The sequence below is a fragment of the Camelus dromedarius genome, chromosome 15 (genome assembly GCF_036321535.1).
Source record: "Camelus dromedarius isolate mCamDro1 chromosome 15, mCamDro1.pat, whole genome shotgun sequence".
Classification (NCBI taxonomy): Eukaryota; Metazoa; Chordata; class Mammalia; order Artiodactyla; family Camelidae; genus Camelus; species Camelus dromedarius.
The window spans coordinates 52,315,802-52,333,016 of NC_087450.1; the positions used below are offsets into that span (position 1 = coordinate 52,315,802).

The following is a 17,215-nucleotide window of genomic DNA, read 5'->3' on the forward strand; positions in this document are numbered from 1 at the left end:
GTGGATTAACTTCGAAAACATCAGGCTAATGAAAGAAGCTGGACTGAAAAAGGGCCACATGTTGTACAATTACATTTATATGAAATGTCCAGAGTAGGCAAACCTGTAGACACAAGTGGATTGGTGGTTCTGGGGGCTGGGAAGAGGGGAGAACGGGATATGACTGCTCATGGGAATGTGTTTCTTTGTGGGGGTGATAAAAATATTCTAAAATTACATGGCTTTACAACCTTACAAATATACTGAGGACCAGTGGGTTATATGTTTTAAAGGGTAAACTTTAAGTGAAGTATATCTCAATAAAACTGTTATTTTTAAAAGGATCCCAGCTAAGGAAGAAGGAATGATAGAACTAAAACCTTGCCATCTTGCAACGCATAATGGAGTCATGGATCTAGGCAATGATCAGACATGGCTGGGAAAACCCAGATAAAAAGCTGATGGGGAACTTCGTAACTGGTAGATCAGAGGAACAAGACCGGAACCCACTGATCAAGCCTGGTGTAACAAACAGAGATAAGACAGAATGTGCCTTCTGATGGAAACATACACACAAGTCTGAAGTATTCCGGCCAAAAAAAGAATCAGACCTGAACTTGATCTAGCCTCTAGATCTACAAGTTGAAATCAAATAAGGATTTCAGAGGAACATGTTCAAAGACGCTGTAGGGATGTAATCAGCAAAATCAAGACTGTCAGAAATTCTACAGGACAGACGACAGGGATCAAATAAATGACATATCACATAGATCCAGGGTGTGGCTTTGTATGGCTACCAAGTCTAGCTAGCCAAATGCTTTTAAAAATATATGTGAAAATCAGGGACACTTGAACACTAAAATAAATACTTGATAATATAAAATAATTACCAATTTTTCAGCGTGCTAATGGTATTGTAATTATGCTCTCAAAAAGAACCTTTCTCTTTTGGAAATCTATAGTAATATTTTATGGATAAAATTATACCACATTTAGGCTTCATTTCAAAATAATCTATTGGTAGGGAGTGGGGGGGGGGACAAGAAGGAGTCATACAGATGGCTATGCATTGATAATTATGACAATCGTTGCAGCTGAGTGATGGTTACAGAGGAGTTTAAAGCACTATTCTCTCTATTATCGTAGATGTTAAAATTCTCCATCAAAAATGTTTTAAGAAGGCTTTACTAAGCACCTTTTTGGGCCTTGCACGGTGGTAAATGCTTCCATATACATTATTGAGCGTCCTTTAATTCCCAGCAGTTCATGCAGTACCTGGACACTAGTCAGTCATGAGTAAGGATCACTCAATGAACAAGTCATTTCACTCAATTCTCCAGCAATGTAAGTGGTAGATCTTACACCCCACGTTGCGAACCTGAGGCTCAGGGTTTGACCAACATCAGCCAGCTTTTTTTAGGGTGGACTATTTCCACTATGCCTCATACATGAGTACTTAATTTATTTTTTTTAAGTGGGAGGAAGGAGAGACTTCGACTTTTAATTTTACATATTTTATCAGTCATCTTCATTAAAGAACGCTAATGCTTTGGTAGGAGATTCGGTACTAGCAGGCCGAGAACACACATGGTCTCAAATCAGGCACATAAGTGTATACAAAACACATCTGGCCACAAGGTAGAAAAATCAACTGCTACATTCATTCTCTTCCTCAAGAAGAGCTTAGGTTTATCCTACCAATCCTCCTACCTTCTATCAACCAAATCACCCATGGTCAGAACACCATATACTGTATTTGGCCACCTTGTACCTCCTGGTGTTTGTAAGATTGAAAAGAAAGAAAAAGGTGTCAAAAATCCAAGCTATTCTCTGGGAGCTTAAATGAAAAACCACATTGATCCACTTATATCCAAGTGGCACCCATAAAGCCTCTTCAAAGCGATTAACCTCTTACCTCTCTCTGCTTCCTGCTCTCAAACTCACTTTAAAAATGCTCTCAAAACTGTGTGTTTTCAATGAGAACCTACTGTATAGTCCAAGGAACTATATTAAATTTCTTGTAATAAGCTATAAGGGAACGAATATGAAAATATATGAATACATATCTATGTATATGTATAGTTGAATCACTTTGCTATGGACCTGAAATTAACATTGTTAATCAAATACACTTCAAAAAAAAAATAAATAAATAAAAAACAATTTAAAAAATTTTTGAAGGATTAAATGGGTTAAGATGTGAAAAGCATTTTGTATAGGGTCTAGTAAGCCTCGATAAAATCTGAAATTAATTTAAAAATAAGTTTTCCTCAACTTGAAATGGGATTACTGTATTATATTTGCAACAGTACATAAACTAGATACAAAATATTTTACAGTTTATGGTTCTACCAGGTTTCCAACTTATAAAATACAGCAGTGGCTCCACTAGTAATTGGAAAATAAATTTCCAGTACCTTAGAAAAAGAGAAAATAAATTTCCTTCTAACCTTTTTTCTGTATTTCTCCAAAATTGTCCATAAATGCAAAGTTGAAATATAAGTAACCGTTTCAAAAAAAAAAAAAAAACCTGTGTTTTCAAGGCTGAATATATACAACCACATACATGCATGAGTGGTTTTAATAATGCATTTAGTTGTTCAGAAAAGTAACAAAAGTGTAACAAATACAAGCCACTTGTACTTGCTTTTTGGGGGCAGAACGACTTTTTAAAATCAATTCCATAAAAGTGAACAAAAACCTAGATTCCCTTTTCCTTCCCATTTGTCCAAAATCTACATTAGCTCAATCATCGAAGAAAACAAAGTGCATTCTTCTGCATTAATATTCCTATCTTTTTGGAACTTTCTTCTTAAAAAGATGCATTTCATTCTATTAAGTTTAAAAGAAAAATCACGTATGCTTTTAAAAAGGGTGGGGGGGTGTAGGTCATGCTAAATTCTATTTCTGGCCATGCCATGTGAGAATACTCCAAATGAAACTAAACAAGTGTAAACAGAATTGAAAATTTAAATTCAGTCCACACCCAGTATCAAGCATCCTCTCATCAGGCACCTCCCCTGGTGATGATCTTCTGTTACATAAGGCAGGCTCCCCGTGCACTGGTGTGGGTAACAGGTAAGGGAAAGAACATCAGAAGTCACTGACGGGCCACTGAGGAGCAGAGAGTACAATGAAATGTCAGTATCATTGCACAGTCCATTGTGACTGTGGATTTAGAATGGAGATGCTGATGGTCCTTGATTCAGGCCTCCGTAAGTCAGAGTGTTTTTACCGCAGCTAAAATAGTGTGATCCTGAGAAATAGCTGTTTCTGAGACAACTAGGAGGACATGCCCAGTGCAGAACACATGAGACTTCACAGAGTCTTCTGGAAGCAAGTCTTGGTTTCCTGGGCTCAGCATTTCCTGAGCATCCGGAGGCTCCTGCATGGAGCCATTTCCAGCAGAAGCCTTCTAAATGGTCCAGCCCAGCCCAGTGAGGAAGCCTGGATATAATGTGTGAGTCCCACTGGCCAAGCAGACAGCAAGAAAACTCCCTCCTGGTCTGTTTCATGGCTGAGGTGTCCCAACAGCATTAAGCACAGCTGACACGGGGCCAATTACCAGGGTCTCAGGTCACCCCATTTCAGAGCATTCCTAACCTAAACCCAACTTTTAAAGGTTGAACTAAAAGAAACGAACTCACCAGGTCCCTAGCTATACTGAACTATCAGAAGCAACTAAAGAAAAGAGGGGAAAGTTAGGACTCTGAAAACTCGTGTTTGAGCTGCCACTTCCCAGCTATGAGACCTTGGGTGGGCAGAGTCTTGATCTATAACAGATGATACACACACCTTGATGACACGATAGCAAATGCAAAAGTCTTTTAAAAACACAAAGTGTAAAACCTTGTTCGCCAAATAAGAGATTATGATAACAGTACCTCTACCCTCTCCTTCCTACCCCTACTTTCTCCCTTCCCTCTCTTGCCCACTCCACTTAGGACAGTCATATCAGAGTTGTGTTCATCCCCTCTGCATCTCTACTTAGCGTGGCCACCCCCACCTCTGGAAACTCCAGGGATCCCTGTAATTCATGCAGCTCCTCTCCAAGCATCTCCTGAGAGATGCTCAGGCAGCTGAGTGACTTCATGAGCCAAATAGCCAGGAATCTGTCCTATTTGTTTAAAAAAAAAAAAAAGCGAAGAACCACATATGAAAGATTTTCAATCAGAAACAGGAAGAAAATGTGGGCTTCGCCACAAGAGGGGAGCCTTAACTCCTCACGTCTCTGACTGAGTCATGTGACATGGAGGAACCCACATACAAACGGCTGTCACAAGGATGCTCTTGTGTTCAGAAGAGGGAGTTTTGGAGAATCTGAATCCACCTATGACAAATAGTTCACCCCCACCCCCACCCCCACTTCCCAGCCCTGCTCACCTTCTCCCACAGCCCTTCAGTTATTTGAGTCCCCCCAATATGAGATGATAGCATTTTCACAGTTCTCTTTACTCCCTACAAATCCAACCATTGCCATCGCTAGACTCTAAGCTCTTCCATGGAGGGGACCATGTCCTGTCATCGCCACAGCCCCCACCCCTTATGCTAATTGCTACCCACAGTCCAGTGAAATATACTCACTTTTATCTGGAAAAATTAATGAAAACTATCATTGATTTTGTCAAAGAGCTAGCAGAAGGATCTAGCTCAGACATGGTGAAATAAAATGCCTTCCATGGCCAAACACATTAAGTTACACAAATTAAGTGGGCTGGCTGGGGACTATGGTGAACTATCCCCGCTTGTCTCAGAGGCAGAGGCTTCTCAGAACCAGAGTCCTTTGTGGGAACAGAGGGCCAGTATAGGTGTACCTTACCATGTTCCAGGAAAACTCATAAATCATTGCTTTTGTGTGGGATATCTCAACATTAATTAGAACTGACCCAAAAGTTTTCAACGCTATGTGAAAAATGTGTCTCTGGGCCAGTTAGTTCCAGTAAGTCCTCAATTAGTCACCCAAGTGAGATTCTTACCAGCCCCAGCTCCACAGCACCCATGTTAAGCCAGACTTACTCAGACGGGCACAAATGACATCTTGTCGCAGTAACAGGAGTGTCCCTTCCTCAAGACTGAACTACAAACAACAAAAGGGGAGCTGGGCAACGTGGACCCACAGGATCTCCCAAAGTTGACCTGCCATGTCCCCCAGTATGACTCCAACCTAACCCTTTCAGGCTGGCTCTCTCCCCTTCTCCCTAAATCATCTGGCCCAACTGTCCAGTGGCTTTGACAATCAGAAGGTCCTCCCGAAGTCTGGGCTTTATTTCTGTCACTGCACTGCAAGGTTCATTCTCCCCTTCCTTCGGTAAGTAATGGTGTCAGAGAAAACATCAGGGAGGCAATGCTTACCCTTGTGGTGTCGACGTCACACTCTCTGCCCTCATCCTGCCCAGCGGACTGTCCATCGTCATCCTAGAAGCTCCGCCCTTCTTCCCTCGCTGCAGACTGTGGTGCAGAGAGGCATCTAGTGGTCCAAAAAGAAGAGAAGACTCCTATTCTCTGGTTGTACCGGCCGAAGCAATCACTGGGAAATCACTCTCGCCTGCAAAAGGAGTCATCAGACAAGTTGTAAGTCCAAGCAGAAAACATGTCTATGAAGTTTAGTCTGAGACACAATGCTGGGCATGTTACTGGTTAGACACATATCTCAGAGCATCACCTAACTCTCAGGGAATGGGTGGTCCCTCCCCCCATGGAACCATCACTCCCACTGGACACAGTGGGTAGGGAGACATCACCAAGCCCCAGGACTTGATTCACAACCACTCTCAGATCTGGACCACAGTGGACTCTTGGGGCATCTGCCCTGACCCCAAGGCCAACAAAACATCCGAAGACAAAAGGAGGCACTAGAACTAGCATTCATCTCCCACACAGTTACTTCTAGGAGCATTATTTCCTTAGCTAATTCATCAAGGATACACTTATAAACCTATAATGAATCCCTTTAATCCATATTAGAGACCAAGTTCTGAGTGTGACTGCCCTAACGGAATTAGTACTGCCGCTCTAATTGGAGATCAATAGGTTTCAAAGGCTGGCCAAGTTCAATTTTATTTCATTTGTCCATTGTCATGTTTCACAGATGAGAAATGACTACACGTGCTAGATCAGAGTCCTCTCTCTAGTTTATGTGGGTGCATGAGTGTATGGTGTTTGGGTAGGGGGAGGAGGCACTTAAGTTTGTCCCAAAATGAATAAAAAGACAAGTTTCAATTTTTTCTCTCTGAACAAATTAAAGAAAGCAAAAGAAACTTCACTTCCCAATGAGGTAAGCCTTGCCCCATATCGGTGCATTCCCATAGATTTATACTAACATCTAAGCAACCATCCATTGATTGTCATGTTTTCCAATCAATGCTAGGCCCAAAAGAGGGGAAGATGAAAAAGAAAAGATTGATTCCGAGCTTCAGAAAGAAGTGCCTCCAGCTACGTCAGTCATTCAGCAAGCTTTCATTATAGCAGAGGCTCTGCCCGGCATTACCCGAGGCACAGGGATTACAAACAAGATGCGGTGTCTGCCCTCTCCCCCGCCCCGGGAGCTCACAGCCCCCAAACCAAGTAACAAACAGCTCAAGGTGTCCTACCAACATCAGGGGGGCAATGGAGTGGGAGCCAAGCAGGAACAGTCTCCGAGCTGGTCCCAGCAATGTCCATAGCAACCCTTCAGTGAATTTCCACCTCTAATAGAGATGATGATGAAGAAGGATCCAGAAGAAATGTAGCTCTACCCAAAGTGAACTTCTGAGGTGGGACTCTTGGCAGAAGAGGTAGAGAAATCTCAACAGAGATAAATAAAATCAATTCAGGAGCTAATATCTTCCTCTTACAGCTCCTCCTTCCTTCTCCCCCTCCTCCCCCTCCATGGCCACCCAGCAGCACCTCACTGGGTCAGCCTCTGACATCTGTGTTCCACTTGAAATGCAGAAACTTTGTTGTGCCTTTTTGAAAGGATCTAGCACACGTATATAAGCTTCCATTCCCCACCAGACGCCTTTCCAAATGTAGCACATTTTAAAGAAGGTAAGATTAATCTGGCTTGGAGATAATCAATTAACTGCAAACAGCTTTGATATGACTATATTAACCACTGAAGAAAAAATTAACAAAGTTCTTGGGTTACTCAGCACTTCTAAGAAACCCCAGGCACTGCTGGGCACTGGTACATCACCCAGAAGGACAGGGCTAGCCCAGGGACAGACTGTGAGGTTAGCCAAGCAGATCTTTTTTTATAGAAACCAGTGCCCAGTGGGCATCAATGCCTGATGAATAAATTACATCCCAGGTTGTCCCTTTCAGAAAGAGATTTCCCCAAAACTCAGAACTCTTGTGCCTTGACTCACTTTCCATCACCATGATTTCTGTCCAAAAAAACTGGATTTCTGGAAAACAGGTAAAGCCAGTCCATACCTCTCTATGTGAATTTATATCAATTCACACCCTCTGCTTAGGGCATTCAAACTCGAAGTGTGACCTCTCCATGTAAAATGATAACTAGCATCTTCTGAGTCCCTGCAACATGCCTGGAACCTTCCCGAGTGTTTCACGCACATCACCTCTCTCCTCAACCACCATAGGGTAAGTGCTGAAGTCCCCATTGTACAGACGGGACACTGAGGCTCAGAGAAACTGTTCACCCAAAGTTCCACGCCTAACGAGTCGCAGAGACAGGATTCACACTCAGGTAGGTCTGCCTGATTTCAATTAGTGTAAAAAATCAAGATCCACTTTTCATTGTTGGGGAAAGTTAAGGAAGGGTGGGGAGAGGTGGCAGGACGTGGCCCAAAGCAGCAGGTTTGGGGGGAAGAAAACTGTGTACACCCAACACAGTCTCCCCTTACTGCTGAACAACCCCACCAAATGGTCCTCCTGTTTCTCTGTCTTCCTATCAATGTGCAACTGTTCAAAAAAAAAAAAAAAGACAGGATCATTTGTGATTTAGCACTTCAGCAGGTTTCTGACTTTGCTGAGTGATTCAGCAGGATCCTGGCAAAACACATCAAGCTCACTCAAGCACTGCCGGCCTCTGCAGGATTCCTCTCTTCACAGTACAGAGGGAGACCCTCTGCGGCATCATCCTCCGATGCCCCTCCAGCCTGGCTGAATTTCCCGGTGGGCTGACTACAGCATTCAGAAATGTACATGATGACTGTCTCCAACACTGAGAGGGGAAAGGCGAGGATTAAGTGGCAAATCGGACTCTTTTCATCATCCAGAAACCTGACATCCAATCTTGGAACAGAACGAGGAAACTCAAATGGGCAAGCAGACAGTACACAGGAGTGAAGTCGGCCCACGTCCTTCTCCCAGGACTCAGAATCACAGGAATAAGGTTTGCTCTCCCAAAAGTCAAACTGTAAAATCAGTGCCTGAGCTCAAAGCAGACGTGGCAAGTGAGCAGACTCCAAGTGACACGGCAGCCTAGCTCTGTGTCCTCTGTACTTGCAGAGAACGCTGAGAGGACCTGTCACCGCCCTGCTCACATTCTTCTGAAATGTTGTCACCTCAGTGCCACCCACCAGACCGAGAAGCCTCCAGTTAGGGAGAGTGTCATAATATCAATCTTCAAATTAATTATCCCTGCTACACAATGATGCTCAACATGTTTTTATTGAACCAATTCCTCTTCCTCAAGCCAACAGGACTAAAGAGTAAATTAATTAAAAGAATCGTTACGGGTCAGGAAAGGCAGTGGGTCAGCAATGGAAGCAGAGGAGGAACGTGTAAAAGGCCAAAGTTGGTTGCCAAGACTCATCCCAGCACTTTCTAAAGGAGAAGGCGCAGTATCTCAACACTGATAAGATACATCTTGAGTGGAGTTCTAGGTGTCCAGACCTCAGAGTTTCAGGTATCATCATTTACCCAGAAATCTCCCCTGGTTCTGAGACCAGGCTCCCGGAGGCATCTGCTGGTGATTCCTGTTCCCAGGCTCCTGACCAGCAGGGGAGCATACAAGCTACATGGCTGACACAAGCATCCACTCTGTCCAGTTCTACTTACTCATGGAAATTAATAAGACAAAGGCAGTTTATTTACTCATCATCCTCTGAGTTTCTCTTCCAGTCAGCCTCCCAGAGTTTGATCAGCTCTGGGACCCCAGGAAGTGAGTTTCTGAAGTGGCAAGGCTGACCCTGACCTGTGACAAGGTCATCCTGGAGCACCCTCTTGGCAGCTGGCCAGCTTCCCTGGAGACATCCTGACCACACACGCTTCTACAGCAGGGATTCTCAGCCTCAGCACTATTGACATTTTGAGGCCAGATAATTCCTTTTTGTGGGGGCTGCCCTATGCTCTGTAGGATGCCTAGCTGCACCCCGCCGCCCGCCTCTACTCACTGGATGTCAGCAGTGCACCTCCTCCAGGCCCCCAATGGTGTGACAACCAAAATGTCTCCAGAAAGTGCCAAACGTCCCCTCAAGAGCAAAGATCATCCCCAGTTGTGAACCACCGCTCAACAAGTAGACTAGAAAAACCTCAGACACCTGCTGGGGAGCCGGAAGTTCAGGAAGCTCAGATCTAATACTGACACTTCCTCTGCTGACAGAGGCTGGGGAGAGTCCCCCAGAGCTCTCGTTCTTTCTGAATTCATTCTTGGCACTTCCGGTGTCAGACAAGCAAACCTTGGCAAGTGAGGAAAGATAAAAGCAAGGCTAACCTTTTGCTGAAACTCAAAGTGTGCTTCACACAACTTGAGTCTGGAGTAAAAGTCAGTGATTTTTCTCTGAGAGTCTGTCTTCTAGTTGCTACCATTTTCAGTGCCAGAATAACACACAGGGTCTGGGCACTAATACAGTTTCAAAGATGTGGCCTACTTTCCAGGATGGGGTTGGGGAGGCGGTGCTCCTGCTGGCCACACCCACTCCAGACCAAACTGCCCCATCTTATGGAAGTTAATTGATGTCCCAGGAAAAATGCAAATAGACAGATAGATGGATAGATAGACAGATAGATAGATAGATATGATAGAGATATACATATATCAGTTTTGTAGTCTTGTCGCAATCATCATCCACAGATCAATTTTCCATAAAATCTAAGAGTAATGAAATAATAGGAATAATAACCAAAGGTGAAATTGGACACTATCTCTACCTTGCTTAAGTAACGAGAATTGTGGTCTAGAGTTTTGCTTAAATAAAATTAAAATACCACAATCAGGCCACCATAATTGAATTTAGCATGCTGGGGAAATTGTACTTGTATTTAAATCCTGTAATCCAAAGCAGTCAGAGTAATCCAACACTGTCAGAAAGTAGATTACAAAGAGTATCTCCAAACGACTTCGTTTTTTTCCAAATTATCAAATTTCAAGAAGTACCTTAATATGAAAAAAATTCTTGAATTAACACTGATTTTTTTTTCTTTATTTTGCTGTGTCCCAAGAAGAAAATGAAAACTTCCCAGGGTCTAACATATTCAGGAATTAAAAATAAATTGATAGAGGTTCTGGTCTTCGGAGAGAAAACCAGTAAGTGCTTTCTAAAGCAAGGCCTCTAAATGATATTTGAAAGGTTAATATAAATTCTGTTTCTCTTAGCCACCCAGAATGCGTGAATGCAATACCATCCCCAGAAGTCCCAAGGGCTGGAAGCACTGGTAACCAAACACCACTCTCCTATCCCCGGGTTCTGTGTTCCTGGACAACCTCCCCTGGGGAACAGTGGGAGGCAGCAGGCTGCTGCTGAGTCACCTCCAAAGACAATCCGCAGAAAGGAAGGCAAGGAAAAGCCCAGTGGAAGGGTGTGCATCTCATAAGAAGCAAAGCCGCACAGCCACTGACCACTAGCATAGTCCTCCCCACAGGTAGACAGGGCTCCGGGACTGCCACCATTCCACTGGTTCCAGGAAGGAATTCCCTGGCTCCCTCCACCCTGCAGGAGCCTCCCAGCTTCGTGGCTGACCAAAAGCAGAGCTCAGGCTGCAGCCAGGAAACAGGCAAATCAGCCCACCTGGGGGATTTAGACCCTGGGTTTGGTCTCTCTCCATGTTTTCAACAGCTGATGCATCAAACATCTACACTAACACAGCGATAAAACGAGCAACTGCAAGCAAGCAGTTCTGCGGGTGCAGAGGGAAAAACCTAATCTGCAATGGTAGCAGTGGTGTCAGTAGGTTAAAAGAAACCTTCTGGAGGACTCCGGCAATGTGTGTCACAAAAATCCCACAATTTCGCATTTTGGAATGTATCCTGAGTAAATAAATCAGACACGTGTCCTAGGATGAAGATACAGGGATGTTCACTGCATCATTAATAATTCATAAGAGTAAAAAGTCGAAAGCAACCTAGAGGTCCATCAACAGGAGAATGGTTAAACAGATTAGGATTAGCCATGCAATAATACTCTGTAGCCATTAAAAACTCTGAAATCATAGCTCTGCAGACTGAGGCCCCGCTCTAAGTGTTTGCACTCCCGAACCTGTTTAATCCTCACAACACTCCTACAAATAGTATTTTTACTGGATTCATTTTACAGATGGAGAAACTGGCAAATAGAGAAGTTAACTAACTCCCCAGGGTCAACAGCTATTAAGTGAGTTTCATGGTATGAATTCAAACAATAACGCTCTAAAGCCATTATCTGATCCACTGCCTGTAGGTTCATGAAAAGAAAGTCACAATATGTTCAGTTTTTTTAAAAAAAGAAAACAATTATAATACAATAATGTCATGATCTGATCTTGATGAAATATATCTGAGTTTATAAAGTGAAAAAATTCTATAAGAATGCGCACCAACACGTTAAAAGCATTCTCTCTGGATGATGGAATTTGGAATGATTTTTGCCTTCTGCTCGGTAGCTCTCAACATTGTGTGAGTTTCTTTACAAGTATTATGAAACACTTATGAAAATAGTTATTCCTACTTGAGAAGATAAAAGGTCATAAGCAGCCTTGGTCAGTGTTTGGGGAGGGAGGAGGGGGCGTGGGGTAGACACGAAGTGAACTTACAGATCTGGGAGAGAGAGAAACCTCCGCCGACGTGCTCTGGTGTCATTTGCAGGAATCATAAGCTGCTTCTGCTGTTCATTCACATCTGCTTAGGGGCAGGCACCATCCTGGAAACTACAGAGGACAAAACACAAGATGGCTCTTGCCCTCAGAGCTTACAGAAGCTTAGAAGAGCTTGGAGGAGGGTAAACAAGTATGTAAATGACTGCAACCCAAGACAGAAGGTGCCGGGGACCAGAAGGAGAGGTGTCAAGAAGGTGGCACAGTTCAGAGGAGGTAAAGGGTCCCCCCAGGATAGGGAAGTAGGGACAACTACATGAACTGGGCTAACAGAGCTGAGCCATGAGGGTCAGGTCAGATACGAACAAGTAAAGGAAGCAGGTAAGATAAGAAGGCTGGTCTCCAAGGAGAGGAAAGAACACGTGTAAAGACGTGGAGGCAAAAAAGGCTTGTGGTAGGTACAGAGAGCAGACAATATGAGTTTGGCCAGGAGACAGCCCTACGACCTGGGCATATTTAAATAGATTCTTTCTTCTTTGTATATAAAGAACTCTGCCTGTACCATCCACACCTTTGTGAGCAAGAATGACCCAGGTGAGAGATGTCTGTGCAGACGGAAAATGAAGTGCAGGTGGCAATACAGAGAATCTGCTGAAACAGAGCGACCCTACCCTACATCTCCTGAACTATTTAGCCGCAAGGAGCCAGTCCAAGAAATGAAAAAATCAAAAACAAACAAAGAAACTCTTGGGAGTTATCACTGTTCCTAGAACGTGTGGAAAACTAGAGGCTGCCCCTGGGTAGGGCATGGCACCAGGAACTGCAGTCGTCTGAAATGGCTAGATCATCTCTAAAGAGCTAATAAAGAAGAACATATATTGCTAGATCATAAATTGGTTTGACTACGTGGATAACTGTATTTCTGTACAATTGGATTCTTTTATATCCTGTGGCTTTTTTTTTTAACATTGAAAAACTCTCTTCTGAAAAGTGGTCCATAGGCTTCCTCAGACTACCAAAGGGGCCTGAGGCACAAAAAAAGTTAAGAATGCCTTAGCTGGAGATCCTGTTAAACGGCAAGTCATTTCCTGTGACTCCTGTGCGCAACCCTGCAGTGGCTTCCGTCTCAGAATAAATTCTTCCCTCCTCTTGGACTTACCTGATTTCATCTCCCACTTCTCTCATTTTCTTTCATTCTCATCTGGCATATTGGTCTCTGTAACAGTCCTTAATCATGTTAAGTAAGGCAATTCGTGCCTCAGGGCCTTTGCACTGGCTGATCTGTATGCCTAGAACCCTGTATCCCCAGGTGACTGCATGGATTCTTCCTCACTTCCTTCATGATAAGCTTCTCAATGATGCCTTCCTGGGTTACCCTAACAAAGTCATCCCCCGATTAAACTCCTATCCACCTTCGTTACTTTATTTTTTTCTCTTTAGTATTTTTTAATCCCTAAATTACACTTAGAGATATAGAATTTATTTTTTATCTTATTTATAGTTTATTTCCCCACTTGGACATGAGCTCCACGAAGGCAGGCATTTTTGTCTTACACATCACTGTATCCCCAGTGCCTTGAACCTTATGTGACACACATGAGAGTCTTAAAACTGTCTGTTGAATTGATTGGTGAATCAGTTCATTGGTTGACATTTATCACATAGCTTGGCTACTGACTGCTTCCATTCCATGCTGAATTTTAAAGTCTGTCTTGCCCACTGAATTACTGGGAGAAAAGAAAATTCACAGCAAAGATGCTTTTGAAATTGTGATCACCACAGAAGAATAGCAGCTTATTTATCAGCCACCGCAGAAGGGAGATACATTTTTTCCTTAATGAAAAGAGTTTTACATGAAAGATAAGGTAAGTAAGTTCTAACACACATACAATAAGTTCCTGGATCAAGCTATATCATAACAAATACAAAAAAGGTAAATGGAAAAATTGTCATATGGCATAAAACCAACAAAATCACACTAACCCAGAATGCACTAGAAGCAATGCTGGTTGATAAGATCATCACAACAGATTCCACCTGGAAAATGATAAAAAAAAAAAATGGACAGGTTACAAACACAGGAGCAAATACAAGAAATAAATCACCACGTGGGCACTGCTTGACATAACCTGTCACTGTTAAAAATACAGAATTACCCATTTGCAAGCACTGCTGCTTACGGATTAAAGTAGCAAAAATGCATTTAACGCTGGTAAAATCTGAAGTTCACTGTCTTCACGGACATATAAAGCCTGGGAGCATGTTGTTTTAATAAGAACGATCTTTTTCTTGTAGGATAATCTGCCAAACAACCAAAGCTGAGACTGGACTCCTTGTAGTTATAAAAAAATCAAGGACAAATAAAGAAAGCGCTATGTGATACCACATTCGTCCTTATATAGATATGCTCCAGCCACTCACATATTAACAAACAACACACAATAAAATCTCCCAAGCCCAAATTCCTCTTTGCAGCAGCTTCTTGAAAGCACTTTTTACACTTCTTTGTTCTCCGACAATACTTGCCCTAATCTCACACTAAGCGTTTTAGCTAAAGGCACCTCCAGGGGACCAAACTCAAAGGACACTTCCCGTCTGTGTATGACTTACTTGTCCAAGGCATGTGTCACTGCTGACCTCCCAGACCCTGTGGTTCATTGGCTTGTTCTTGGTATCCTGTGACGCTCTACCTCCTCTTTCCAAACTTTAAATCTGAGGTCACCAAATAAAATACCTGCAGGGACTAGACAGGTGCCCAGACTGAGAACAGAGGTCACCTGGCCGCTGTGACAAGCTAGAATGCACCGGCCCTGGCAAGAAGGGACTGCTGTCCCTTATCTGTGGGCATCCGGTGGCCAGACTGCCCACGCTGTGGAGAACACCCACAAATCTTACTTTTATGGGAATTTTCCCAACTTTGTAAGCGTTACCGGTTTTGTCGTTAATGTTTTAGTACTGAAGGCCAAATCAAACAAATCTGTAGCCAGCATACAATCTGCAGAACTCAAATTCATGTCACGTCCCCTGCCCGTGGGTTCCCCCCACTGCTCTTCTCCTTGAGAATTTCACTTAACTACAGAGTCCGGGTGCGTATTTCCAGCCCAGATCTCCCTCCTGCACTGCCGACTCATGGAACTGCCCACTGGAGATGTCCATTTGAATGTCCTAATAGGACCCTGAAATAATCACGTCCACACCCTCCTTTCCTACTCTGTTCCCAAACATCTCTCAAATCCCTCTCCTCCCCCTCTCTCTCCTGCCTCGGCTTTCATTCAGACACTCAGTATTTTTCCATGATTTACTCTAATAGGTTTCTGATTCTCCTCCCTGTCTTAGACCCATCCCCATTCTCCACCCCTCAAATTCATTCTTCCTGCCGAGCTAAAGCTACCTTCTAAAATGCACAATCTTACAGCACTCTGATGGCTCCCTTGGCCGTCAGGATAAACTCTAAATCCCAGCTGGTTGAGTCTGAATCCCAGCTTCGCAACTCATTAGCTGTGTGACCTTGGGCCAGTTATTTAAATTCTCTGAGCCTCAGTTTCCTCATGGGTGAAACACGGATACAAAATGTCACATAACACCTTGGGCAGTTACGGGAACTAAAAATGAGATAAGACAAATAAAGCCCCCTGTGCTTAGCACCTAGCTAACGCTCCATTAGATGTTAGCTGTCAATAACACTGTCATTCCTCATCCATTATCCTCGCCTGCCACAACCCAACTCCAACTCTAGAACTGTAAAGAATTATTTGAAATTCCCCCAAAGCACCCCCCAAATTCTCACTCATTTGCTCAGAATGCCCTTCAAGACTCATATTCTCTATCATAGTCTCCAGAACCAAGCCCTGACCCCCGACCTCCCTTATCCCTATGTAACTTGCTGAAATGCAGTGGAACAATTTCCTCGAAGCCTCCGCCATGACACTGTCAACCTTCCAAAGGCAGGGCCTGTTTTTTCTTAATCTTTGCATCCTTAATGCCCAGCAAGAAACATTCTATAAGCCCCAGATCTACCTAGAGAGGTGGGCATTATCATAATCACCACTTATGGGTGAGGAGACTGAGGTTCAGAATGGTTACGTACACATGGGTGACGGCAAGCCCAGAGCCTCAGCCCGGCTCTCCCGGAGAGACCCACGTGGTCACACTGCTCCCGCTGGTGCTGGTTTGCTGTCTGACCTTACGCACCAGGCTCGTGTACTTACAGCAGACTTTCCTTCTGTCCTATATATCTCTAAATTAGTGGGAAAAGTACATAGAACTTTTTCTCATCTCATGCTCTTCCTATGGTGACATCCTTAAGATTTACCATCCCACCAAGACAATATTCAAAAAGGGAGGGATAATTACCCAAAGGAAATTAGGGAGCTGCAGGAAGAGGAAACAGATGTGTGGCCAAAAATTCCATTCGACCTTCCCAGAGAGTTCTCCATTCTTGAACTTAAAATAGAAATATAAAGAATGTAGAAGTCTAAGGAACTTCAGGCATCAAGGAACAGGTCAAATTACCTATCTGGGTGATAGAGGCCCCTCTTTAATGCCCCCAAATCACACTAGTAGACAAGTCAGTGACATCATATTGCCTCCGCTTCTTACTAACATCCCTTCCCTCTCCACAGACAGCCAGAGAGACTTTTCTAAACTACAAGTCAGAACGTGTCTATACCTTCCATAAACCTTCAGTGGCTCCCCAGTGTGTTCGGGATAGAGTTCAAAACTCCTCCACTGATGTCAAAGCAAGAACTTCCCCGCCTGCCTCTCTGGCCTCTGTGTCCACCAGCATACTTCAATCCCCTCTGCTTCAGCCTGGTCGAATTATTTGCCATTCCCAACCTCACAGTACATTCTCTTTCCCAAGTCTCATTGAAGATGTCCCCTCTGTTCCTTTCTTTTCCAGGTAATCCCAGTTTTGTCTTCAAGAAATCAGCTCCAACGTCACCTGTTCCGGGACACTCTCCTTTGATGTACCACACTCCTGCACATGTGCACGCCCACACACACGTCTAAGGCTGAACAGGCACCTCCCTCTGTGCCAGCAGAACCCTATTTCTTAGCAATATCACCGAGACATGGTGATATCAGCACCTGGCACACAGCAGACAAGATGTCTGGTGGAAGGATGACTAACTGAATGTTCTGCTTAAGGGTATAAGGCTAGGATTTCCTGGTCAGAATAGAGCGGAGAAGGCTGCTTGGAAGGTGCTTTCACATCTTACAGCCTTTCCTGGAGGCTCCCGGACCCGGGATGAGAATGTCTGGCAGAGCCACGGTTTCTCTGTAC

At 43.7% G+C, this 17,215-nt stretch overlaps 1 protein-coding gene across 2 annotated transcripts in view; it reads right to left on the reverse strand.

Annotated features, from left to right (window-relative positions):
- The window catches only part of KCNS3 (potassium voltage-gated channel modifier subfamily S member 3), a 33,230-nt gene that overhangs the window by 6,626 nt on the left and 9,389 nt on the right, over nucleotides 1-17,215 (reverse strand). Inside the window, exons 2-4 of one of the 2 annotated variants that reach the window (XM_031466612.2) lie at nucleotides 13,915-13,968; nucleotides 11,932-12,045; nucleotides 5,332-5,524 (exon numbers count right to left, since the gene is read on the reverse strand). The gene's annotated coding sequence lies outside the window, so the exon portion shown is untranslated. The remainder of the gene's footprint in view (nucleotides 1-5,331; nucleotides 5,525-11,931; nucleotides 12,046-13,914; nucleotides 13,969-17,215) is intronic. The other variant, XM_010986683.3, reaches the window with a different exon arrangement.